Consider the following 27,982-nt stretch of genomic DNA (forward strand, 5'->3'; position numbering starts at 1 on the left):
TCATTAAGCATGTAGTATTTTGATCTATGACAAGAAAAATATATCTTTGCAAGTGTGTAAACTATATATAAATAACCTTTTTATTGGGTAAAGAGCCTCATGAAATTTTAACATGTGAGCTACTTCATGATTCCTTCCTGCCTAAAATATTTCAAGCATTTCCCACTGCACTCAGAATGACATTCAAACTCCTTATTTTAAGTCATTACATGACTGCTTACTACTCCATCCCGTCTCCCACGTCATACCCTCTAAACTCCAGCCTTACTACCTGTAAGCCATCACATGAATGATCCCTTGTTTTGTTTTTGTTTTCTTTTTTCAAGTATCAGACCATCAATCATCCAGGAGTTCATAGGCCAGAACACTGGGTGTAGACAATCCCTTCTTCTCTCTGCCACCTAATGACACCAATATGGAAAAGCAACCACATGAGCAGTGCCTCTAGGGGCAGCTGGCTGATCCCTTGTTAATTAGTTTTCAGCACAAACATTTTCCCACATAGAACTTTCCTGGCCACCAAATCTTATCCCCTTGCACAATCCTTCTGTCACTTTACCCACTTTATTTTCTTGAGAAATATATTACTTGGTGAAATTACCTCGTTAAGGTGATGTGGAAAAGTTTGAAGAGCTTTGTGCTGCCCTTTGCGGTAGAGCCCCGTCTCCCTGTTGGCTTTGACACTTTGAGGCCAGACTTCAGACCAACGTGTCAGAGGATCAAAGCAGATATATTGGTGGGATAGTGGTTTTGTGTGTAAACTTGACTGGGCCAAGAGATGGCTGGATATCTGGTTAAACATTGTTCCTGGGTGTGTTTGTGAGAGTGTTTCTGAAAGAGATTAGCATTGGAGTTGATCTACTCCATAAAGCAGGTGGCCCTCCACAATGTGGGTGGGCATCTTACCCAATCCACTGAAGGCCTGAATAGCACAGAAAAGCAGGAGAAGGTTGAATTATCTCTGCTTGATTGCTTTAGCAGAATATCAGTCTCCTCCTGCCTTCGGCTCTCTTGGTTGCAGAATTTAAGACTTGCACTAACATCTACAGCATTGGCTCTAAGCTTCTCAAACCTTCAAACTATCCCACCAACTTACTTTCCTGGGTCTCCAGCTTGTAGATGGCTGATCATGGGACTTCTCAGCCTCCACAGTCATGTGAGCCAAGGCTTCATATTCAATTTGTCTGTCTCTACCTTCTGTATATATATACGTGTATGTACATTCCTACATATGTAGGACTCTTTCTTGATGAAACATCTCAAAAATAACCTTTTCCCTATGAATGATAGTAGATTGTATATGCTCCCTTAATGAAACTTACCTACATAGGCATATGTGTATTTCATAATTTTCCCTCTGCGTCATAAACTCCTCAAAACAGTAACTGTGTGCCAAAAGCCATTGTAAAACTTACAGTACCTATTTCTCATATTTGGATAATATTTTCAGAGGAATTAAAAGTATAATTAGATTACTTTACAGCATTCCTAAAATCCTAGACAATGAAATTGTTAATGATGCATTTTCTCTTAGACATTACATTATAGAAGGTATTATTTAAAATAATCAACTCTTAAATATTACCTTTTATACTGTTACTGTTCTTTTCCCATATATATTAAAAAACCATATCCAGTACAAGGCAATGAAAAGTTGTCCTTAAAGCAGAGGAGGAAGTAATGTGCCCTTTGATATGGAAATTAAATTTTTATTTGGGTTATTGCATATTTAAGTTAATACACATGAGGAATTAAATAAGGTCATCTTGAGACATTTTAGTGATGTACAGGCACTTACTAAATAATAGGCCAAACAATAAGATTTTTAGAAACCACTGGTGTAGCAATTTAATGGATTATATCTTTAAAAGTTGTAATGAATCATTCCGTTGTATTTTAATTTTTTAACTCTAAATAACTCTGATTAACTAGAATTACTGGTACACTATATCATGGTTTATTATCAAGTCCTGCTGGAAAATGGGTTATCTGTTCTGAGCGGTTGCCTTGTCAGACTTAAAATATAAAAGCCATTCAGAAAGATTCAGATGTCTTCTTCCTTCATCGCTTAGTGTTTATCTCATTTTCTCTGACAGTCTCAAATTAGCAAAAACTGAATCACAGGCACATATATACACTATTCCCTTGCTGCCAGCATTTAATTTCTCTATTTTATTTTAATGTTTGCAAGTGATTAAACATGCATTATCACTTGTGTGTCTACAAGCTACATATCTGAGTTTTATAATTGCTGCCATACTTTATTTTGTATGTTAGAACACATTTAAATTTGATTGGAAAAAAGCTACCACCACCCAGTTTCAAAGGTGACTTCTGCAAGTTGTGAACTATTCCAAAGAGCTGAGAGGGTACATACCACCCTCCCCTGCCTCCACCACCAAAACTGATTACAAAACCATCCATAGAGAAGTGAATGTCCTCAGAGTCATCATTTTTTCCAAACACAAACAGAAATCACAGGGTCCACCTGTTACCAACTCGCTGCATCAGAGCAGGCCGACAAGACCGTGAACTTGTGTATGGGGGCGAAAAGGAGTAGTTCATATTCTGGTCTATCTGAATTTGAATCCTTTTTCTTTTTTGAATGTGAGTTTTTCCACGGCATTCTTGCGAAAAGACAGCTTACTCTGAGGTAAGACGATGAATGCGTTCCTGTTTTGTATAGCCTCAGAATTTGTCATCTTTCGAGAGATCTTAATGATCCTTGCTTTCTAGACCTTTTGTTTTACAGATGATGGAGCTGCAGGATAAATATTTGTAATTCTGGAAAGAAAAGTGAATGTGAGGAGTGGGTTTGGGGCTGTGGTGTTGAGAATGAGCCCTGAAGGAAATAATAAGGCCCATTGAACTGTCATAGTAAGAAAATCCGGGCAGATATGTCTTTATCTGGAGGATAAACCAAGGTTGGATAACTTTATAATGAACATAGATAAGGAAGATTTGGCTTTATTTGCTCTCTTCTGTGCCTTATTTATACTAAAATGAAGGCATTATTGAAGGATCAGTGTTGGAAGGGGTCAGGTTACTGAACATATTTCCCTGGCTTTGGCATGCTTCTGAATGAGACTGCTAGCCCGGCTCAGAACCTGTTATATAAAAGTTTGGACTTTTTTTTAAATAAAATTACAAAAAAGAGAAGTTTTCTAGCCCCTTAGAGTAGAAAAACAAAACAAAACAAAACAACAACAACAACAAAAAACCCCAAAAACTTGAGGCCTCAAATGCTAATGCATCTGCAATACTGGATGCTCTGTCGGATGTGTGGAAACCAGAGAACATGTTGTTACTGGGCAGTGGGGATGAGGTGCCGCAGGCAGTGGTGGGTGAGCAGCATTCACGAACTCCATGAAAATATGCCCAAATCTGGACCTGAGCTTTGTAGTTCCTTACACTTACTGTAAAGAGGAATTAATGATATAAGCACAAGGCTTTTTGAAAGGTAATTGATATATAATTCTCTGAAATATTGCCCTAAGTGTGTCATATCTTATAGTCACTTTTATAAATATTTTTCTTTATGAAAGAAAAATTGTGTATAGATTGCATTTGGACTATCAGAAGATTTTTACGTTGGTAGATCTTCACTGAGTCTTCTTTGCCTTGCACGGATACTGGCCTAGAATAGGCATTCATTGAAAGAATCCATGTTTCAAGCAGATGCTCAAACATTTTTATGCCAGCAGGACTAATGCCTCTAAGGGTAACATTTTGTGTGTGTGAACAAAGCTTTGTAACTTATAAGCAGTGAATTGTGTGTTTAATTTAAATCACATTTGGCATACTTATCAGAAAGTATTATTTAACTTTTAATTTTAGGAAATAGGGAAATAATCATTTAAAAGCCAAAGAAATATTACAGCTCTGGAATCACTAGGCATTTAACTGAGGACTGTTGCCATGTTTTCATATACCTTCTGTTGTTCGTGATTATTAATATTTGAGAGTGCTTCCTCATGCAATTCCCCCAAGGCTGTACTTTTACATTGTTGGGACGGTTTTGCAAATACTATTTTATATTCAGTTTTGTCCAACTAACATTTTAATACAAACATTTTAATCGTGTTATGTTTCCTTTTAATAATGCTATAACTCCTGAATAATCGATGTAATAAGTTGCATAATGTCTCATGATTCATGGATCAGTTAAAATCATTAAAAATTACAGTCAAGAAAAATAAAGGCTCATAATATAAAAAGGCAGAATGGCATAAAGATCTTGAATATGAGGTAAAAATGTCCTAAAATTTTAAAGCAAATGAGTTAGTGGATATTTACATGTGTGGAGACTGGAGTCACTCACCTTCAGTTATTCATATTCTATTACTAAGCTCGACAGAAACTCACCTGGTAGAAGTGGATTTAAGAAAAGCTGTGGTTAGGAGGTGTGTGTATGTTGTGCATATGCATGCAAAAGTACTGAGAGGTGTAACTGATATAAGTGGAGAGAAGGGAATAATTGTTAAGTGATAATTAAATGTCAGGTGTGGTCCTTTGTGTTTTATATATGCTAATAAAATTTCTACCCCCACAGCTGCTCTCTTCTGACCACAGTATGGGACCCATACTGTGGAAGAACCTGTGTGTAAAGGCTATCATAACTCCTCTAAAATCATAACACGTAAACCCAAAATACTGCAGGAATCTCAGCCTGTCAGGGTGTCAGACTTAAAGACAAACCAATTAGACATCTTGAAATAATTAGAATAACTGTTTACTGTAACTTGCTGAAAAATTACAAAACATCTATTTATATAATACTATAAAGCTTCTTAAAATGAGTTTTTATATGTCTCGCTTAAGATCTTTCTTGTCCTTCAGGTGCCCTGAAATCTTTATAATTTTTAAAATTATTTTTTATAAATTTTTGTGATAAGACTACTTGACATAAAATATACCCTCATAGCATATGTTCCAGTATACAATATAGTATTGTTCACTATAAGCACTATGGTGTAGATCTCTATTATTTTGAATGCTCTGACCTTTCTCCCCTTCCTTCTAGATCTATTTGCTGTTGTTTTTACCAGTAACCCTATACCACCTTTTCAAAATAATACAGTCAAGAGCCGTTTAGGGCATCTCAGTGTTTCACCTTATGCAGTTTTCAAATTCTTCACAGTTAATGTCCAGGCCCCGATCTGGGCATTAGAAAGATGGAATTTTTTCTAGAGAATGATATGGGAGAGAAGAAGGAGATTATGAATTCACACAAGTGAGATTCTCTTTCACTGCCCTACATCCCAGAAACTGATGAAAAAGAACTATCACCTTACATATAAAGTGTCAAAGAAACCCATGGTCCTTTTACTTAGTTTACTTATAATTATATGCATTTTGTAATAAGTTGAGAAACTAGAGATATATGGACAGCAAGAGTAAAGACAGTTTTTCCAGATAGTAAAATGTGGCTGCTTTGGTCTATAATAAAGTTTCAAAGAACAGTCAATTGTTCAAAAGTCAATTTGCCATGAAAATGCTGTGTGAAAATAAATCCAGTCTCACCACTGCAATTCCAATCATCCTGTCTTAATTATGTTAGTTTCTTGGTATCCGAGGGGAATTGGTTTCAGAACCCATCCCCGTCCACAGATTCCAAAGTTTATGGATGCTCAAGTCTCTTATGTGAAATAGCATAGTATTTGCATATAACCTACCCACATCCTCCTGTTTACTTTAAGTCATCTCTAGATTACTTATAATACCTGATACAGTAATAACCTGATATAAAATTGTTGCCAGTGTTGTTGGCCTGGCGAATTCAAGTTTTGCTTTTGGAGTTTTCTGGAATTATTTGTGAATATTTTCATTCTGCATTGGTTGAATCAGAGGATGTGGAATCCTTGTATAAAGAGGATCTACTGTAATCTATTTGTGGGTCTACATCTGCAGTAACCAACTGAGACACTGCATTGTGATTAATACTTAGGACAATGTAAATAAGCCATCAGAGAAGTTTAAATTTTCTTCTGTATGTGTGCTTTGTTTAAAATGACTACAAAATAAATGGTGCACACAGAAACTTTCCATCTGAAAAGTTTAGGTTTTAGGAATTTTGTGTTAAAATTGGTTATTTAGAAAATGTGAATGTATAATAAAAGCTGCTGTGAAAGTTCCCCAGAACTGAACTTAGATTCTGAATTTTCACAACTCTAATGTATATTTAACTTAGCAGTTATATTGATAATTATTTCAGAATTTCCCAGAATTACCTTCAGAGAACTTGAGAGTGAGAATGCTTCACTCGATGTTGAATGTGAAATGCTTAAACATATCTTCTGAAAGTCAGATAATGTCACTGAAACACTTCAACAATAGAAATGATCATCTTTGGTTTGTATATTTATAACTTCAATATTGCCGACAGCTCTATACAGATAATTAAGGTGCAATTCTATCTTTCCTAGATGCGATCATCAATTTAATATTGGAATGACAGTCTGCAAAAATAATTCTCCCTTAAGAAGGTTTCATCAGAGTGAGAAACTCTGGCATTGAGAGACATCATAAAATAGTTGTAAAACTCCTTCATGTTAATAGTATTTACCCTACAGGAAAGTTTAGGCTTCATTTACAGTGTGCAACCATTCAAAACAGCATAACTTTGCTATGCTATTAAAGTAATCACCCAATTTAAGAACATATTACTGTGAAGACACCATCTGGCATATTACAGGATCTAGAGGGCAGGATTGGTTTTACTAAGGATTTTTAGAGAAAGTATAAAATAACATCAATAATCTGTTAAATAGCCCTGTACAATATTCAAAATTATCATAAACCCAGGAGGTAAAGTAGGTACATAAACACATTAAATAATATTTCTTCTTTTTAAATAAAAGCTCATTCTGAAACTGTTTACAGAAATTGTACATTTAAGTGGAAAATGGTCCACATGATAGAGATTTTTAAAAAATGCATTTTCTGACACATATTACTTGCTAAGCAATGAATCTGCATAACAACCATATCCTTGTTTACTGTGCTTTTCCTGTGACCTCCCTTGACTGGCTCCCCACCCTCCATGACATCTTCTGTCTTTTGGAAATGAAGGTGATGGCTTGGGCCATTTTGGGGAGTTACAGGCATACCTCGTTTTATAGCTCTCACTTTGCTTCACTGCACTTTGCAGATACTGTATTTCTTATAAACTGATGGTTTATGGCAACCCTGCATGGAGCAAGCATGTTAACACCATGTTTCCAACAGCATTTGCTTACTTCATGGCTGTGTCACATTTTGATAATTCTCCCAATATTTCAAACTGTTTCATTTTTACTGTACTTGTTATAATGATCTGTGATCAGTAATCTTTGATGTTGCTGCTATGACTCACTGAAGGAAGGCTTATGTGAAGGTTAGCATTTTTTAGCAATAAAGTATCTTTTTCTGTACTCTTTTTTAAAAAACAAATTAAAAAATATTTTTGGGTAGGGGAGGTAAGCAATAAAGTATCTTTTAGTGAAGGTATGTACATTGGTTTTTTTTTATACATAATGCTATTGTAGCCTTAACAGAGTACTATATAGTGTACACATAACTACACACATTGGGAAACCAAAAAATTTGTGACTCTTTTTATTTTGATATTCACTTTATTGCAGTGGTCTGGAACCAGATCCACTGTATCACTGAGGTATGCCTGGACTCAGCTTCTCCTCTCCCATGTATACAGAAGGTATACAAGTTGTTAAGTTTCTGTTTGTTTTTCTCCTGTTAATCTGTCACTTATTCTCAGCCAAGAACCTAGAAGTATACAGGGAAAATTATGTTATTCTCTACAGAAGAAATAGTCATTTTATGGTTTAATGTTCCTATAGAATGATTTGTAAAAATGTTTAAATTAAAGGTAAAACCTGTCTTCAAAGAGGAAATTAAAACAGGTATATGTGGATTAAAAGCTCATTTTAGTTTACATAGATTATAAAAGTTACTTTAGGCATAATACAACTACAAGTATTGGAACTATAATCTTGAATGAATGTCAATCTCATTACTTTATAGGCATAACTTACCTCTCAACAGTACACGGTAGTATTTTGATTTGAATTTTTAAAAACCCTGATATACTTTTTAGGAGGATATTTCTTTAAGTAAGCTGTTTATTTCAAGCACATCTTGCTTATTACTTTCAGCTCACATATTACTCTGTTAAATGTGCATTTTAATCACTATGAAAACAACAACTGCTTTCCATACGGTTAAGTGGCAATGTTGTCCGATGCATAGTAAAACTGCAATGATTAGCATTAATACTTGCAGTGTTTCCAAGAATGTTTAGGTCCATAGGTTGGCTTCTAATGCTCTAGAAGTTTGAGGATTTCTATATTAAAGAAGTTTGTTTTGCTTCTATTCAGATATTTGTAAGTGATAGACTAGATGAATAGATGGCTAGATAGATTTTAAAATTATTTTCTTCTGAAAAAACTTGAATTGGCACACTGTCTTGAAAATGCGCATAAATCACTGTGTAGTATTACAGATTTACAAAATCTTTATATAATGTTGAACTTGTGAGGTTTGACATACTTTTGGATATTGTTTTATATCCATCATACATACTTGTTTATTCTTCTTGTTTTAGTTTTACTTCTCCTTCTCAAAATCTCTCAACGCTTTCATATAAATTAAATTTTTGCAAAGCTATGTACCAGAAAAAGGCTATTATAATCTTGCCTCAAGCAGCTTGCAGTAAAAGAAACATACTAATAAAATGATGTTCATAAATTCTTAAAGGTGGAATAAGAAATGACTTAGAATTACATTTATTACTTTATATAAGTAAATGAAGTATATAGAATATATGCATGTCATGCTCTGTGCACATTTATTTGTTTTAAGTGGAGAAGAAATTACAGCTGCTACAATTTAAAATGATATTTATGAGTTCCCCTATAAAGGAGAAGAAGAGGGCATTATGGGTGTGATGTGATTACAAAAGAATAGGAATCAGACTAATAATCAGAGAATCTCCCAATAGGGTATTACCTAAAAGCAAGAGAAATTTTAGGAGGAGGTGTGTTAAATGAAGTTGCCTAGGAAACAACTCAAGTTAAAAAAAGATACTAATGCTGATATTGGTGTTGGAGAGAAGGAATTTTTCTCTATCCTTTAAAGGTTCTTTTGGTTGGTCTAATCAAATTCACATGAGACAGATTAACAGAAGAAATTCAAAGTTAACTTTGTCCATGCAGGAACCCCACGTCCATGACAGAAAGGTAAAATGAGGTATATATGCCAGCCTGAGCTGGGAATGGAAAGGGACCTGGGGCTTCCAATGGGAGGAGGACCATTCACAGGACAATGAAAATAAGAGCCGATGTTTGGTAGCTGGGTGTTTTCCTAGCCATCCAGATGGGCCACTCAGATCAAATTTATCTCTGGAAATAATTCTCATTCTGGGAAAGACCTTCACTGCAAATTCTTCTAGGTAGTTGAGGGAGGGGCAGAAGTTTCTCTGGAGCTGGCTCGTCTCAGTTGTCTTTAGCTTAAAATAATCCATATGTCAACGTGGCACATTTTGGAGAGGTTATTGCAAAATCCATTCAGTGGTCAACTGAGTGAGTAAGTCACTGTGTTATTCACCAAACTCTTGCTAAATACACACCTGGTACACATTCTATAAATATGAATAGGAAATAATTCCTCTCGTAAAGGAGCTCACTATCTACTTACAGAGAAGGACATGTAAATAAATGAATTATGATACCGTTTGAGCAGTGTTGGAAATGTCTACGTTTTACAGGGACATCACAGATAATGAAGGTGTGGAAGGGTGCACAGGAGTTTGTTAGGAAGATAGGAAAACAATTGTACAAGTAGGAATGACAATATTTGAAAAGTTTAATTAGAGAAATATACAATATGATGGTTTTAGAGCATTGGGCTAAAGCCTAAATTATGATAAGAGTAATGTAAAACAGTTCACATTCTATTTATGTAGAGAATTTTTTTAAACTTTATTGAATACATGGAGTTTTTCCTAGTGACATTTAGAATTTTTTAAAAGAATTAAAATGTTCATCACCAAACAGAGAAATAACACAGTGGTTAGCTGCTAGGACTTTGGAATCAGACAGTTTGCATTTCAGTCCTAGCTTTGCCTGTTAAAAATAGAATGACTTTTGGAAATTTCTTATCTTTTCTAAGTTCACTTTCATCTTCTATAAAATGGGAATAATGGTACTTATCCATAAATTTGCTGTAAGTATACATAAAATGTGCCATTGGAGTATGTAAAAATGGATAAATGTTAAGATATAACTATTAGCTTTGTATTATTATTGTGAAGAAGATATTTAAAACATAATTCTGTGTCTGCATTCATCAGCATTATCTTCTCTGTTCTTTAATGAAACAAATACATGGTGCTCATCATTATGTATAATAAGATTTTTATTACACAGGGGAGTAAAATAAGTATAAATCTAATGACTCTGAAATCAATTTAAGTAAACTTCTTTTACCCCCAGACATACTCTTCCACTGCCCAACATTTTTAAATTAGATTTTTGGGAAACTTTTTACTTTTAAATATTCATAGATTTACAGGAAGTTGCAAAAACAGTACAGAGATTTCCTGGGTACTCTTCACCCATTTGTCCTCATTAGCCACATTTTCCATAACCATAGTACAATATTAAAACCAGAATGTGACAGAGACATACTGTATAGTTCTATGTCGTTTCACCACATGGGTAAATGTATGTAACCTCCACCGTAATCAATATGCAGTATTATTCCATCACCAGAAGATCTCCCTCATGCTATTCCTTTATAGTCACACCAACCCCACTCCCTCACCCACTGTTTTTCATCCCTGAAAACCAGTGGTGCGTTTTCCATCCCTATCATTTATTTTAAGAATGTTATATAAGTGAAAACATATTATATGATCTTTTGATATTGGCTTTTTCAGTCAGCACGTCACTGAAATTTACTAATGTTCTGGGTGTCTTTCAGTAGTACGCAGCTTTCTTTACTGAGTGATACTCCATGGTATGGCTGTACCACGGTTTGCTTAACCACTCACCTCACTCATAGGACATTTTTATTGTTTCCAATTTGGGGGCTATTACAGATGAAACTGTAGTGAACAATCATTTACATGTTTTGTGTGGACATATGTTTCATAAATGCCTAGAAATGCAATTGCAAGATTGTATCAAATGTATCTTTTTAGAGCTTTAAGAATTTGCCAAATTATTATTTAGTGTGTTTGTTCTATTTTACATTCATATCAGCAGTGTAAGATAGTTTTCCACATTCTCGTCAACATTTGACATTGTCACCATTGTTTTAATTTAATTGTCCTAATAGATATTTACTGATACTTCATTGTGGTCTTAATATATTTTATGTCAGAAGAAGATATTTATTTTTATAGAAACATATGTCTAAATAGGTAAGAAACTCTTTGTCTTTTTAAAATATTGAATGGACATTTGGAAAAAACAGTTAATTTTGCTATAAGTTATCAGGGAACTGAAGAAATATGAGGGAAAAAAAGATCTATTTCAAGTTGGTTGAAACTGAAACCAGACTTCTGAACCACAGTGAAAAAACATTCCACATTCCCATGAGAAAATTCATAATCTTTTCAATGATTTTCAAGAATAGCATTCACCAAAAGAAAAATAAAGATCAACTTCTCTCACTTAAATGTGGAGTCTAAAAAAGTCAAACATAGAAGCAAATAGTAGACCGGTGATGCCAGGGGTGGGAGGTGAAGGAAATGGGGAGATGCTGGTCACAGCATACACATTTGCCATTACTTGGGATGAGTATGTCTAAAGATAAAATGTTCAGCACAATGACTTTAGTCTGTAATAGTGTAGCAGATGCTGGAGTTGCTAAAAGAATAGATTTCAGATACTCCCACCACACACAAAAATTAGTGACTATGTTAATTAGCTTGACTTTAGTAATCATTTCAGTATCTACATGTGTATCAAGTCATCATGTTGTACACCTTAAACAAACAAATGTTATTAAAAATAATAATACAGTTGTGTCTGTTAGCCATCTTCCTGATGAACCATCCCCAGAACTTATACTCATTATCTAAATATAGCTTTGAAAAAAGAATGCTTCTGAAAAAAATAAGTTGTATTTCTTGTATGACTGTTCTAAGTCTTATACGCCTACTAACAGTTAAGAATTCTAAGGCTCTCAGCTTCATATTCCCTGAATTAAAAACAAAAGTCTATGTGCAAAACATATTAAAAGAACATTTTTTTTAGTATAAAATGTGTTAATATAACATAATAGCAGAAATAGAATAAAACTCAGAATTTAGGTTCTCTAGCATTACTCACATTGAGAAATTACATGGCACTGGAAGATAGTTTCCTTGGTAATTTAACCAAAGTAAATCCTATCTGTAACTGAAATAGCACACACACACACACACACACACACACACACACACACACAAACCCATAACATTTCCTTTGCATTTTCTTAAAAGGAACTCTTTTTTACTTTTTTTTTCAGAACATATGTTAGCATTTCATTTAGGGTCTTATTAAAAATGCCCTGGCATTTCTGCTTGTCTGAATAGAATTTCACTGCCTCACACATCTTGAGCATTATAAAATATCGCATTAACCTTTCTAACAGAGCTTGATATGACACAGAAGATATATTTTTCCAGGAGAATGTATTATTCATTAAGTAAATAGTAGAAGCAATATGAAAGAATTGTCTGAGTACTAAAATTTAATCAAAGCAATTAAAGTCAGAGGTGTTAATATATAGCTAGACATATTAGAGTCATCAAATACTGTCGGGCTCTTCCTTCAGGGATGAAATAGACTCCTACTTCAAGTACTCATCTGAACTTTTATTACGTCTCATCCTTTTTGTACTAACTCATGATGCTGAATTTATTCCAAGTACTTGTGCATAGGATACTGTGAATTTTACATTATTCTTCCATTATGTCTGCAGTTGATAAATCATTTCTAACTCACTATTTATTTTAGTACTGCTTTACAGATCTGCTATAATAATATACCAGAGGAAATATTTTAAACATGAATAGAAATGATTTTATATATCATACATTAATAATTTTCAGGAAAAAAATCATTGCATGCAATGCTTTATGATTTTATAGTATATATTTGAATACCAAATGGTGTTATGTAATTACACTAAAGAGTTTTGCTTCTAGTCAAATATGATGACAGGAGTTATAAGTTTATGAGCATCTACATCGTGTCATACTTCACACCAGATAGTTTGTATTCAGAATATCATTTGGTATTGTTATTAGTGGCATTTGCAAATAAAACTTGGAGAATAACTTGCTCTAGAACCTACAACCAGTCAATGGAAAATACAGTTTATGAATTGAGAAAATTTTAAAAATGACCATAGGTGATCACCCAATACTGTGACAGGAAATAACCAACATATAGTAGTTGAATTACCCATACCTAAGAATATGCTGGTTGAGTAAATCTTTTGAATAGAGTTCTCAAGAAAAATAAATCCTTAAAAAAAGATAAATTTAGGAAAGTATTTAAATACACTACCCCTATGGAAAGGAAACACATGATACATGAAACCACCAGAAATAGAAAATCTATTTCAAAACCTAATATGAACCAGCATCTATGATGCAAATATTATTAAAGTGTTATGTAGGGATACATAAAATTTAAGTTGACCTCCCACTTTAAACTATGCCATAGTTGGATGCTTTTAATTACAGTGAATGGGGAAACTCAAATCACTAAATGGTAAGTATCAGTCAATGTGTATTATTATTTCTATGTCCTATCAAACTAGTTTCTAGAATAGTCAGGAAATACACGTTCTGCTTCCAACTTTCAGCCTGTGATTTCAGCATGGGGAATAAACAATGCAAGGATTGCTGGCTCCCTGCCCAAGCACAGTGGTAGGATGGGATTTGTGGCCACTCAGGTTTTCTGGTTAGGCTTCCTAGTCAGGCAGAACTGGATACTATCACATCATTATGCTGTATACCTTAAATACGTACAATGCTGCATATCAATTATATCTCAATAAAGCTGGGAGAAAAAAGGGCAAGAACTTTGTACCTGGAGATTTCTTCTGTCTGACAAATTGCTCTCTAAAGATGGGTGTCACTCTGATCCTTCTGTGCAGAAGTCTGAGCCATGTCAATGACTGTCATATTTCTCTTATTTCATTTGTGACACTAAGAGCAGAGTTTCTTTCTATTCTGCAACATAAACGTGGAAAATAAAACAACATAATTTTCAGAAAGGGGTTGAGTAAATTAGGTGACTGATGCCTCACTTGTACCTCTGAATCCTTGGAAAGAGGCATGAGATCTTGATTAGCTAGCTTAAGAAAAATAGAAAATAATCCCAATGTGTTAATCTCTTTTGCTTCCCTTTGGTAAGATATTACTTTATGGAATTAGAAGATTTCAGCCTAAAAAGGAATACTGGATAATATTCCATAAAGACATATTAGTATATGTTAGTAATATGAAGCCATCTTTAAAAATAGTAAATTTGAAATGGAATCTATGATTTCAGATCACTCAGTTCAGTTCATCTCTCAGCTTCTAGCTTTCAAAGTTATTTTTAAACTATTTTAATTTCTTCAATGTTATTCCTTGTAAGCCAATTTATAAAACCCAAGTAATCTAAGAATAATGCTGCTGTGCAGATTATTGAAGGCAAAACTGAAAAAACAGATTTATTTGTCTGATGGAAATGAGATGATTAATCGAATGTTGAGTGTAGAATATAGAAATCATTTTGTTACTGACACATTTTCTTTCCTTAACTCTGTGTATTTATATAGCACTTATTACTATAGTGTCTAGACATCTTGACAAATGTGTCATGCCAGTACAAAACACTGTATTCTCTGGCCAAACCTATAGGGAGACCATATGGCATACTATTATTCAAAAGCAAACACAAAAATAAATCTCCCTGCATGATCAGACACTGAATATTATTACTATATTATAATGGTACGATTTTCTCCTCACATGTTTGTCTTAAATACTAATGTAATTAAGGTATGTCATGGAAGTTATTAGAATTAGCCCTGGCTTATAATGAAAGATTAATAAGTAGTAACTAGTACTATTAGTGTAACTACCAATATGGTTACTTTTACTTGGACAAACTCCTGAAAATCTTGATAGCAAGATTCAGTTAAACTTCAGGAATTATTTTAATTCTTTATTTTAAGAAGTTCATAATTTCAAAAACTTAAACTGTTTTCTAGGTAATTGGCTAGAAAAGACAGTTTTCCTTCACTTGGTTACTTTTGAATTCCTTTTTAAGAATCATTCTTTTTCTTTCTCCCGTAAGTACAAAATCAGGTTATAAACACGATTAAATGCCTGGTCGGTAAAAGGAATATTTATATTACCCACAAAAATAAATTTTATGACTTATATACATATTATTAAATAAATTCTGTAGTTTTCAGGGTTGAAGGTAAAAAATAATGGAGCTTGAAAGTGAACTGGAGGAAGCACCCTTACGGCAGTCTTCAGATCAGTGCTGATTTGTATTTCCTTTTCCAAGCACATAAATTCAATTGAGGAGAAGAATGGGAATATACATACGTTTTATTAGTGGCAGAACCTAGAATATGGAAGAAGTTTATGAGAAATAGTGAAATGAAAGACTTAAAAACTTCTTTATATGCTTCTAACCTCCACCACTACCGGGGGACAGGCCCAGGGACACAGAGTGGTATGGATAAACATTCCTTCCCTTTTCTGTGTCCTTGTATGTAGTTCACTGCCATCTTATGAAGTTCATTTCCTGACTCTCAGATCCTGAGTGGGTGGAAGCGTGGCTCACTGATTACCTAGGACTTTTCATGTCTTGTGGTTCTGATGCTCATTCTCCGCTTGGATTGATTGCAACACATGCATTTGCCCCTGGATGTCGAGGCTACACCTCAGCTCTTTATTGATTGTTTTCAGGATGAAAAACACAGCCTAGGGCAACGGAGGTGATTCAGATGTAATCCTGACCTAGTGAATTTCCTAGTATACTGAGGGGGGACAGTCTTGCCAGCTTCCCTTTCTTGATGATATTTTTGTTTGATATTTTATTCTTACAAGTTTTGAAATTAAAATGACCAATTTTTTTAATGAAAATATAGAGGTAATAGACTTTAAATATGAAAATATGGAGCTAAAAGATAATAAGTAGCATTATCTATTAGTCCATATTTTTCTAAAAGAATACTTAGTATTTTAGTACTGGAACACTCTTTGTATTGTACTTAGTGTAATTAATATCCTAGCACAGTATAAGTAATCTACTGATACTATTAGTCTTATAGTACTAATACGTAGTATTTTCCTACGTCTTTGTTTTTTTAACTCAATATTCATTCATTGATTTTCCAGTAAGATGCTTTTATCATTTACAAATCATATGATCTCTCTCTTCCCTTCTAATATTTAGACCCCATGTTCCTTTTTATTTTTCTATACAGTGATAGCCAGGATCCCCATTATTATATTAAATGGTTGTGTTAATGGATATCTTTGTCTTTGGCTCGGTTTTAAAGAGAATGTATTTTGCAGGTTTTGGCATTACTTATATCAAATTATGAAAAGCCTCATTTGTCACTAGGTCAGCTATTTTTAAAAAATCATTAAATAAAAGTAACCTTTGTCATATGAATTTTCTGTAACAATTAATAAATTGTATTTGTTTTCTTCTTTAATCTATCAATGTAGTAGACTACACTATCATTCATGTATAATCTGGATTTAAGAGTCCAGAGTGCTCACCATTATACCATGGAACCACCCATAGGTGGAATCTAAAAAAGCAAAAAAGAAGACAATGAACTTATTTACAAAATGGAAACAGACTCACAGACATAGTGAACAAACTTATGGTTACCAGAGGGAAACAGAGTAGGAAGGGATAAATTGGGAGTTCAAGATTTGCAAATATTAGCTACTATATACAAAATAGGTAAACAACAAGTTCCTGCTGTACAGCACAGGAAACTATATTCAGTATCTTGTAGTAACCTATAATGAATAGGAATATGAAAATGAATATATGTATGTATATGTATGACTGAAACATTATGCTGTACACCAGAAATCAACACATTATAAACTGACTATATTACATTTAAAAAAAAGAAACACATGCATCTTGATGGTGCTTATATAAAATGTTTATTGATCCCTATCCAGAGACTGCACTCTGACTTTCTGGTGCTCTGGAGAACAGGTCTCAATACACAGAATATTCCAGAAGCCAAATCTTTTGTTTTCCAAGCATAACACTAACGTTCTATTTTTTTTTTTCAAAATCATATTTCTTTATGATTAAATAAAAACCCTGAAAACTTACTTTAGAGATGCTATCTTTTAAAAAATAGAGTTGAGTCACATGTCCATTTCTTTATTAGGGCAAAAGAGGGGAGTTTCTATATTAAACTTTTAATTTTTGTTTGTAAATTTGAAGATTCAGTAATATTCTATGTCTTATATTGTACTTTTTCCTAACTCAATAATTTTTATTATACGTAATTAAATAATATCATTCAGTTGATATTGGGTGTTGACTAAAATAAATGTGCAGCCTAAAAGTTGAGAGTTATGTTTTGTTTGGCAGGAAAACCCAAGCAGGGATGACAGACTCTCAGATGGCTCTGAGGGACTGCTCTGAAGAGGTAGGGGAGGAGCTAGGATACACAGGAGCTTTACAACAAAGACCAGGTAGTTGGAACAATAAAAGATTACTTGTTATCTAATGAAAACCAGGCATCTCAAGTTAAAGAATTTAGTGCTTTTCTATGTGTGGGAGGGAGCAAACATTTGGGCTCATTGAATTCATTCCTTTGACATGTATCTAGCTATCTAGGGCCAGTATCTTGTCCTTTATTATTCTGAGTGCACTCAGGGTGCACCATTGTGAGTGGCTGCAGGGGCTGGGCTGTAGGCTTGTCTTCACTGAGGGGTGGTGGTGGCCGCTGATGACTTGATGGCTTCAGCATTCTTTGTTTACTGATACGGTTTGCAGTATTTCTCATTCACATGGGAGATTTCAACCACAAAAACAGAGTAAAAATTACTTGGCCATTTCAGTTGCTTCATCCATAAAATGAGCTTAATAATAATACTTAATTCAGTAGTATATTGCAAGAATTACATGACCAATGGATATAGTTAATAAATATTAGCTATAAGGTTGTAAATATGAGGATTAAAGTACTTTTTTAGGTTCTTTTTTATGTTTTTATTGAAGTATAGTCGACTTACAATGTGTTAATTTCTTGGTGTGCAGCGTAGTGATTCATTTATGTACATATATATTCCTTTTCATATTCTTTTTCATTATAGGCCATTGCAAGGTGTTGAATACAGTTCCTTGTGCTATACAGTAAGACCTTGTTGTTTATCTATTTTATTTATAGTAATTGGTATCTACAAATCCCAAACTCCCAAATTATTCCTCCTTATCTCCTTTCCCCCCTGGTAACCATAAGAAAGTACTTTAAATATTTGCAAAATCAGGAAACAATTTGCAATACCATCACTTCTGACACCCATTGCAAATTCAGAGGTCCTCAAGACCACCACTTCTGACACAAAAAGCAACTTTAGGGGTTCCCAGAACCACCCTCAATTTCAATAATTTGCCAGAAGAACTCACCGAACTGACTAAAAGCTGTCATACTCACAGTTACAGTTTTTTTCGGTCAAAGGATACACATTAAAATCAGCCAAGAGAAGAGATGTCTGAGGCAGAGTCCATAAAAATATCATGTGCCCACAGAGCCTCCACTTGTCCTCTTCCCAGGGACTCCCAGACAACACTAGCTTTCCTGGCACTGACGTTTGACAACACTCACAGAATGTTGCCAACCAGGGTAACTCGCTGGAGCCTTGATGTCCAGACCCCTGTCATGTAAACATAGTTGACTACTCCTGTGGCTAACTTCAGTCTCCAGCCCCTCTGGAGGTAGAACTAATACTGCAAGGTCAAACCCCCCATCATAAATCACGTCAGTAGATTGTGTAGCATAGTACCAAGCCCCTAGCTGAACAAAGACACTTTAATCCAGCAAGACCTTCCAAGTATTTAGTGATTACCTCTCAGGAACTGAAGATAAAGGTCAGATCTTTCTTTGGACAAGGATAATTCTTTACTATACACTGTAGACTTTCTGATTGCTAATATCAGTATTTCAAAGGGAAATTCAAATGTGTAGACAAAACAGAGATAAGAATTGCAGCTGCCCATTTTGTATAGTGTATTGCTTATCACAGGTTTTCCATTGAGTGAACCTAGTAATGTTTCCAGATGCAAAATGTTAATTGCATTAAAATAGTTTTTGTGTTGGTGTACAACTAACTAGAATTTTATTTGCCCTCTGGATAGCAAGTGACATTTTTTGAATTATAGATGAGCAATATGGTTGCCATTTTGTGCTTATTTATAAGCATTTTAGCATTTTAGCTTTTTAATTTATTTGTTGTCTAGTCTTTATTTTTTTTTTAGTCTGTATTGAGTTTTAGGTACTGATTTTTATCAATAGGATGCAAAGTGTGCTTTTAAAAATGTAGCACTGTTGGCATAAATGCAAAGTACTAATTTACATATCATTTTGAAAGAAGTAACCTTTCTTTCTAATCAGTTAGTCTCAGATATGGTGTGTAACTATACAACAAGTATTTTTATGCATTCATTTCAATCATGATAATAAGTTTAAAGAGATAAAAGCTGTTCTATTTCTTATGCTACATTGTTAAACCTGTGCAAGTGTTTCAATTACCATAATTCTGAAAAATTTTATGGCTTAAAATTTTAAGGTAATATATTCCCTTCCTTGTATTCTATTTTATTTTTTGTATTCAGTCTAAAATACCTGACAGCTGCTTTTGAATATGTTTTGTAGGTATTTGAAAAGAGTCAAGTGTAGGGTCGGACTGAAAAAAGGCTAGAACAAAGTTGATTCTGACAGCCTATCATGTGTTAAGAAAGAACAAGGTATTTTTGTGTATGGCATGGTACTTTTATAAAAACTAGCATGAACCTCCAGTAAAACTACTTGTTTATCAAGGCTTTTTTTTTTTTCCTTTTTTTTTTTTTAAATTTCACATTGAATTTAACTGCCTCTGAACATGCTTGGTAATATTCTGGACAATAAACATTTCTAAATGTAAGTAAATATATAGTAAATATATAGTTTCCAATTTCCAGGACATGAGACTCATAGGAGCAAATTTCAAACAGCATGGTGAGAGTGAGCCACGTTGTACACAAATAAGAAATATTCTCTAGCTCCCAGTTTCAGATTCATGGATGTTAATCTCTGCCAATCGAATACCGAGTCTTTATGTCTAATACTGAGTCTTTTGTCTCTCAGGCACTGGCAATTTCTAGTATGTATCTTTGCCTTGTAGTTTGGATCTGTTACCCATGGTTGGCAGAAGCTTTTTTTATTGTCTCATTCACTAATAATCACCGACTTTAACACGACCTAGGTAGAACTTCATATCTGCCTCTCTCTCCTCCCCAAATCACTGAATCTGAATGTTTTCCAACTTCCTAGCTTAGGAAGCAGCACCATAATTGACCCAGTTGTTCAAGTCTAAAATTTCTCAATATCCTTAATTCTTCTTCTGTCATTCAATATAGACAAGGAATCAGCAAGTTTCCCTGAATGCATCTGTTTGTTTTTATCTCTAACAGAAATGGTGTTCCTGACTCACTTATTTATATCTTTCATAGGTAATATCTCATTGAACTATAGTTGCTGAGGCATTAATTTTGATAACTGGAAACAGTTACAGCCTAGATTCTTTCTTGAGGGCTAAGTGGTACATTATCTTAATTTTTTTCTTGAAGTGCAGTGATATTTGAAATAGATGAATGATGGAGAAAGTTAAGATAAAAACAAAGAAAATCCTTTAAAATTAAAAACAAAATTGTATCCCTGGAAGCCAGTGTATGGCACCATGTTTAATAGGCTCAATAAATATCAAATTAAAAAAATATGTTTAGCAATTTTGAATTTGTGTATATAATACTAAATTATTAAATAAAATAACATTCATATGTAAATGTTATATATTTATGTATTATATTAAATAAAATATTAAGATGAGAGAAATGAGACTTCAACCTATAGAATATTAATATTTAAGGATGGCATATTATGTGTATATCTCTCCTTAGTTTATTCTTATTGAGATTTCTCCTAAATTTATAGTAGAATAAAATAGATGATGCTACACATTTGATAAGAACATCTTGAGGAACGATAGTAGTAACATTCAGAATAGGCATGGATTATAAAAGTCTGAGCTGAAGGGAGTTCAGCAGCAGCAGCAGCTGCCTGGGGCATCCTATATGTAATGTGTGGTCAACATGTTGTGGACATCTGTGTACTAGTTCTGGAATGTGCCAAGAGCATAAATGGCCATGGTGAAGTAGACCCCATGGAATTCAGCTGCCAACACCAGTGTCAAAATTATATAGTAATGTGTAATTATAAGTGAGTATCATAGTGTATTTAATGCTGCTTGAAACATTTACTTGTTAATGGGCAAAAATAACGTGGGAAGTAGACAACTTCTCTATTTCAGCTTTACCACCTCCTAGTCATGTGAGCCTAGACAAATGTCTTTTCCTCTCCAGTCTTCATTCTCTTTTTGTCTGTTTGTTTGTTTTGTTTTGTTTTGTTTTTTTCTTGGAGGTGGGTAATTAGGTTTGTTTACTTGTTTGTTTGTTTTACTTTAACAGAGGTACCAGGACCTTGTGCATACTAAGCACACACTCTACCACTGACTATACCCTCTTCCCCTTCATTTTCTCTATCTACTAATTAAGGCTAGGCAAATCTGCCCTTTGTAGCTCACAGATTATTACAAACACCAAAACTAACACATTATAATTTCTTTTCAGTGCAGTACAATTGCAAATGTAAAATATTATTATAGAATATTTTCAAATACAGTAAATGGTTTCCTCAGAAAAGTACTAACAACCCAAGTAAGCATTAATTTACAAGTATGTATAGAATTCAATTAAGTGACTACAAATACAAAACTAATATCTTATTCCCAGGATTACCTCGCCACCAAACACATATTTGTATAAATATACACAGTTGTTTTTTTAAAAATCAACTCCCATATTTTTAAAGTAGATTTGCCCTATTTTAACCCCAAGCTCAAATAATCATCTGGAAGAAGAAAAATAAAATTATTAATAGCTCAGTCAATATAGTAAGAAAGCCCTGCGGTATAATCTTGTGTCTGCTATTTAATTGGTTTTTGACTGTAGGCAAGTTATTTGCAAATATATTCAATGAAGATGATAAATATATATACATATATATTTTGGTTTGCTGTTTTAAAGGATAAATGAATTTTTATATAGCACTTTATATAACTTCATTGTGTCTGCTGCATAAACATATGCTTAGTATATTATAGCTGCTTTTTATACCATTGTCATACAAAATAGAGATAACATGTCACAGCTAGGGAGATTAAACCGTATATTATAAGAAGGAACCTTGATCCAAAGGATGAGACTGGGGCAATCATATGGATCTATAAATACGAATTTGGCTGTTCTATTTACCATGTACACTAGGTAAGTTCTCAGTAGAAAGAGAAATTTGAAGATTCAGTACTTTTTAAAAAAAAAAACAAAACAAGTATTTATTTGTTTTAATGTTCTTATTAAGACAGTGTTCTACTGATATGTTTTTTCAAGAATGCAATTATCCCTATCCGTCAGGGACTGTATTTAAACTAAACTTATTTGTGTTGAGATATCAAGAACAAAAACCTACAGTCTTATTTATATTGAAAAAAAAAATGTCCTCCAACCAAATGTACGTACAAATAGAACAGGAACTCATGAATATTTAATTCTTCTTCTCTTCTCTAGGCATCAGCAAATTTCGCATTGTTAGAATATTTCATTTATTTAGCATAATGTGTAGCCAATGTCAGAAACAAATAGTTTACTTGAATTACAACTTCACATGGGCAAGATCATGACTTAACCATGTTTTTTTCTTTATCATCTAGCATACTGTCTGGGACAGAGTAGATAATGGAACATGTTTATTGGATAAAGAATAAAGACAAAGAATAAAATCAGTTTATATCATATGAAATATCAAATAGTATATGAATTATTCAGAGTTTATATGTTAGTAGTTTTGTCACAAATATAAGGAACTCTGACATTATTAAATAAAAGATTTGCTCTCAGGCTTTTGTGAATCAGTTTTTTTCCAGTAAAGATCAGGAATCCAAAAGAGTGTATTTTTGATGAATCAACCTGAAAAGGTTTTTATCTCATTTTTAGACAAACACACAAAGGATTACATGGTTACTCAAAGCTTATCTGAATAAACCCAAATCCCTCTTCCAGAATCACACAAGAATCTATTTTTTTATAGCCTTCAAAATATTTTCAGTTCCTTTCCTTTGTTAGCAAATTTTTTAAGCTGTTTCAGCAATAACATTAGTAAAATTTAGTTAGACTTCTTAGAGTGGAAAAGTTACACTGTCCAACCTTTTCTGCTTGTGTCTGTGAAACATTAAATACTTAGGAAACTAAGCAGAAATATGTATATGTAATGTTTGAATAGACAAACAACTTTTAAATATGTTTTCAAAATAGCTGTCTTTCACCTTTTGAAATGTGTAAAAACAAGAAAAAATTTTACATTTAGAATAACTTTTAACATATGAAGTAAGATGTTCATACCTTTACATAGTTAGTGAACAACTTAATGTTCTTTTACCCAAAATAAATAGAAATGGAAAAAAGGAATTTTAAAAGATAGGTTTAAATTTAATATATAAATTCTCATTTATTTTAAGCACTAAGTATTTCCATATCAAATAATGAATGCCACTAATTTACTTAGGAGCTTATCTACAACTGGATACTGCACTTGTTATTAATGCTCACATTTAAAAAAATTATCTCTGTTGTATTTTAAGAAGCTAATATATATGTATTGCTCACAATTTTAATTATTTATTATTAACCTTTGCAATAGACCAGCCACGTTTTGGTAGGAAAAAATGAATTCTCTGATTTATGGGTTCTGGTATTTCTTGTGTTTCATTTGTTTCATATATTCTATTGAAATTAAGTAACATTGTATTCAAATAAAACTCATTGATTTTTCCTTTATTTAGCTTTTACTTGAGATTCTCACTCATTGATTATTTTAATACAAAGTAACTCTTGCAAAAGATTTAAGATCCCTTAAAAGTATAAAGAAGATGTTAATTCTCATGGTTGTCAAAGAGTTTTATTAGAATTTTTATAAAGATAATGATTATTTATACAATTACTTAGTTCTGAAATTATTTCTAATACATGATGGTCAGATTCAAGTTTGGCAATTACCAAAGTTAAAGACTGTACAGAATGTGCTGTTTTTTCTTTTTACTACATTTTTATTTTGTACTTTTTATGTTGGTTTTTTTAAGTTTTGTATTTTAAATTCCTAGATGATTGATAACTTAGCCTTATTAATTTCTTTAAATGATTCTGTAAACCAGTGTGGATAAATGATAATGGCAGTGAAGATTATCTTGTCCACAATTTAGCATGGCATAGCTGTGTGGTCAGACTCATTGAATAAGCAGTGAAAATTATTCAAGTCTCATAAGGAAAAAAAGATGATTTGTCCAGTAGTATGTCCCAAACTATGCCAATCTACATTATGTCTCATTTTGAAATATTAGTTGGCTTTTATTTGTGATGAATTGCCATTGGGGACATAATCCGGAGACCTAGTTCCCAGAGACAGTCATCTACATCATGGTCTAAGGTGAGGGTGGTCTAATCTGGGGTAAAAATGATGGGTGGAGAGCACCACAAAAGGAAAATTCTGTCATGTTGTTTAGGTGGAAGCGATGAGGCCTTGGTTCTGAAATCTGGGACAGAAGATTAACTGATGATAACACAACGATTTGATTGGGGTTCTGATATTTGGCTTTATAGTTTCATAGTTGTTTAATATCAGATTTCTTATTTCAAGAAAAATATTTTAAAATTTGATGCTAATTATAAATTTGGGGAATGAGGTTGGTGATGTTTACTCCTAAAGGCAATAGGCTGGAGGGTTCCTCCTTCCATGGCCTCCTAGAATGACAGCAGAACTTAAACATAGCCATTCATATACTCTAGAAAACAGTGCTGAATGACATATCATGAATACACGTATCACACAGCTCTCTTAGTCTGTGCAATACCAATCCTCTTACTAACCTATAAAATGTTGCTGTGTCCATCGTTTTAAAAAACGTGATGAAACAGCTAAATGTTATGATCTAAGGGCTAAGGGCTAAGATTGCCTTTCTTGCTTGGCATGGGGTTCTCTACCACTGCCACTCTGTAGTCTCTGATTACAATCTAACATATGGTGGGTAAGTGTCCTGACATTCCAGTTTTACTTGTGGCAATGGAAGCCTATAGTGAATTGTTCATCTGAAAAGTCAGCAACGTGAGCAACTTCTCTTTGAATGTTCTCCTAAATCCAATTTAGTAATCTCCAAGCATATTTTGACAGAAATGGTAAAAAGGTTAGATTGTTGGAGGGATACTATACAAAGTCTTCATGAAGGAAGTAAATCTTTAGCTAACATATGGAGGAAGGATAAAACTCTATTTTTCTTCCTTGGGACTAGATTTGCCAGATTATCTAATTAAAATACAAGATACTCAGTTAAATTTGAATTGTATGTGTAGACAAATACAGTTTTGCTTTTTTTTAGCATATCCCTAGGATGGCATGGAGCAAACCACACACAGATTACATCGATATCTATATTGATACTGATAGATGTTAACGTAGCTATCAGATGTATATCTATATGTAGTTACGTACCTGAATGAAATTTAATTTAGCATTCTGTATTGTAACTGGAAGCCTTACTTGGGACATAATCTTGAATGGTTTAAGACTCCTCAGTAGTCTTTATCTTATGTCCTGTACCCAGTTTGTGTCTATGGTTTATCTAAGCAAAGTTAGGTGATCCTTCTCTGCTAAACATTAGAAAAGTAGCTTTAGTGAATATTGACAGCTCAGTTATCCAACTTAGCATACTTATGCTTAGCAATAAATTTTGTTTACTTATAGGCCGATACCAATCTGTGAAACATGTGGGATTAGAGAATACGAATCTGTCAAAGCTTATGATTGGAAAAATTTGTGTTTATATCAGAACTCTCTTATATAACCCTCTCACAACTTTTTCTCCTTCAAGTGTCTAGTGCCTTCCTCATGCCCAGTGTCCTTCGTATATCTGTCAGTCATGGTCACTTACTTATAGACCATTAGAAGAAATAAATTTCAAGGCATTCTCAATTTCTATTATTCATTTAATTTTAAGCCTTATTTTTTCCCTTTGTGTAACGTATTTGCCATAGTTGTGGAAATGCCAGTGGAAGCAATTAGTAGCAGAATTATCTCAATGTTAAAGAGCATTTTCAATTTATATTAGAAAGAGTTTGAAAGATGAGCCAAATGTAGTCTTAGAGGTTGCCTTCCTCACACACAAAAGTGGCCCTTCCTTCTCTGGGGAGTACGAACTGTGATCCATAGGTCTGTGATGTATGAGCTTGTTCCATAGAGGTCTAATGCTGGCAAATGTTGTTGACCTACTGGAAATACCAAGGCCTCTCCTTGGAATTTAGAGTCAGTTTTGGCCAACTTTCTATAATGGGAATCCTTTGTATGAACTGAGTGCTTGTCTCTGTCTATTTCCTGCCATAGCTCACAAGAGCTGGGTGTAACTCTAACAATGCACATAATTCTACACCTAAGGCAGTCATGTTCATATTTTATATTTCTTGGCACTTTTGTTGTTTTTATGCTGTGTTCTCCACATATTTATAAGGCTGTGGGATGAACTCTTAGGATTCTTGTATTGTATTTTTTTCTCCTTGAATTTAAATGGTAGATGTTAGAAGGTAATAAGAATGGGTTCATTCCTCTCGTAGTGTTCTTCAGATTATAATGAGAGACATAGAGCTGTGATTTAAAGATTTATTGATAGGTAGCTACAGATTTGTAGATAAAGTGAATTTTAACACACTTGATTCTTAGCAGTGAATATTATAAAAGCATGTATTAATGTAAAATAATTCTCGATGCATTTGAGAAAGATGTGTGTACTGCATCTGACTTTGTTCTCTTCAGATGCATTCCTGATTAGGTGCTTTGTTCTAGAATGGCCTACAGTGCTATAACAGAATTTTTTTTTTGAATTTTCCCTTACAAAAGGAAAGATTGTATTTGAAACACTATGCTATTTAAATTTTGTCATTACAAGTATTAAAATATTTATATTTATTTCATAGCATACAAATATTATTTGATGTTTAACAAAAGATTAGTTTGTTTCATTGTAATTAACTCTTACAAAAGCCAAACTGAGTAAACATAAGCATGTTTTAACTATAAAGCCCAAGGAAATACAGTTCTCAGTACTTGTGAGGATTCATTTTGTAGTCCTGCCTTCTAATTCTACAAGTTTTTGTACTGTAATCTTTATTTCTTGGTTGATACTGTGTATTCATTATATAATAAAATATATAATGACTATGTATCTGTGATTATAATATTTTGAGCTTTCACTTCTATCAGATTGATACACTTGTAGAATATTTTAATATGTGACTGTCCCTTAATATTTTTTTTTCATTTTAAGTATAAATTTCCCAGGTTTGTAGAGCAACGTTACTTTTTTTTAAATTGAAGTCTAGTTGATTTACAATGTTGTGTTATTTCAGGTGTACAGCGAAGTGATTCTGTTATACATATATAGATATATATTTTTTCATATTTTTTCCATTATAGGTTATTGCAATATTGACTTTAGTTTTCTGTGCTATACAGTAGGTCCTTGTTGTTTATCTATTTTATATATAGTAGTGTGTATATGTTAATCCGAAATTCCCAATTT

At 33.3% G+C, this 27,982-nt stretch overlaps 1 protein-coding gene and 1 non-coding gene across 2 annotated transcripts in view; one reads left to right on the forward strand and one right to left on the reverse strand.

Moving 5' to 3' along the window:
* The window catches only part of ZNF804A (zinc finger protein 804A), a 244,311-nt gene that overhangs the window by 87,978 nt on the left and 128,351 nt on the right, over nt 1-27,982 (forward strand). The window lies entirely within an intron of this gene.
* On the reverse strand, nt 325-455 carry LOC123618348 (small nucleolar RNA SNORA17). Its single transcript, XR_006726772.1, has one exon. It is a non-coding gene; the product is annotated as a small nucleolar RNA SNORA17 (small nucleolar RNA).

This window comes from Camelus bactrianus, chromosome 5, assembly GCF_048773025.1.
Source record: "Camelus bactrianus isolate YW-2024 breed Bactrian camel chromosome 5, ASM4877302v1, whole genome shotgun sequence".
NCBI lineage: Eukaryota > Metazoa > Chordata > Mammalia > Artiodactyla > Camelidae > Camelus > Camelus bactrianus.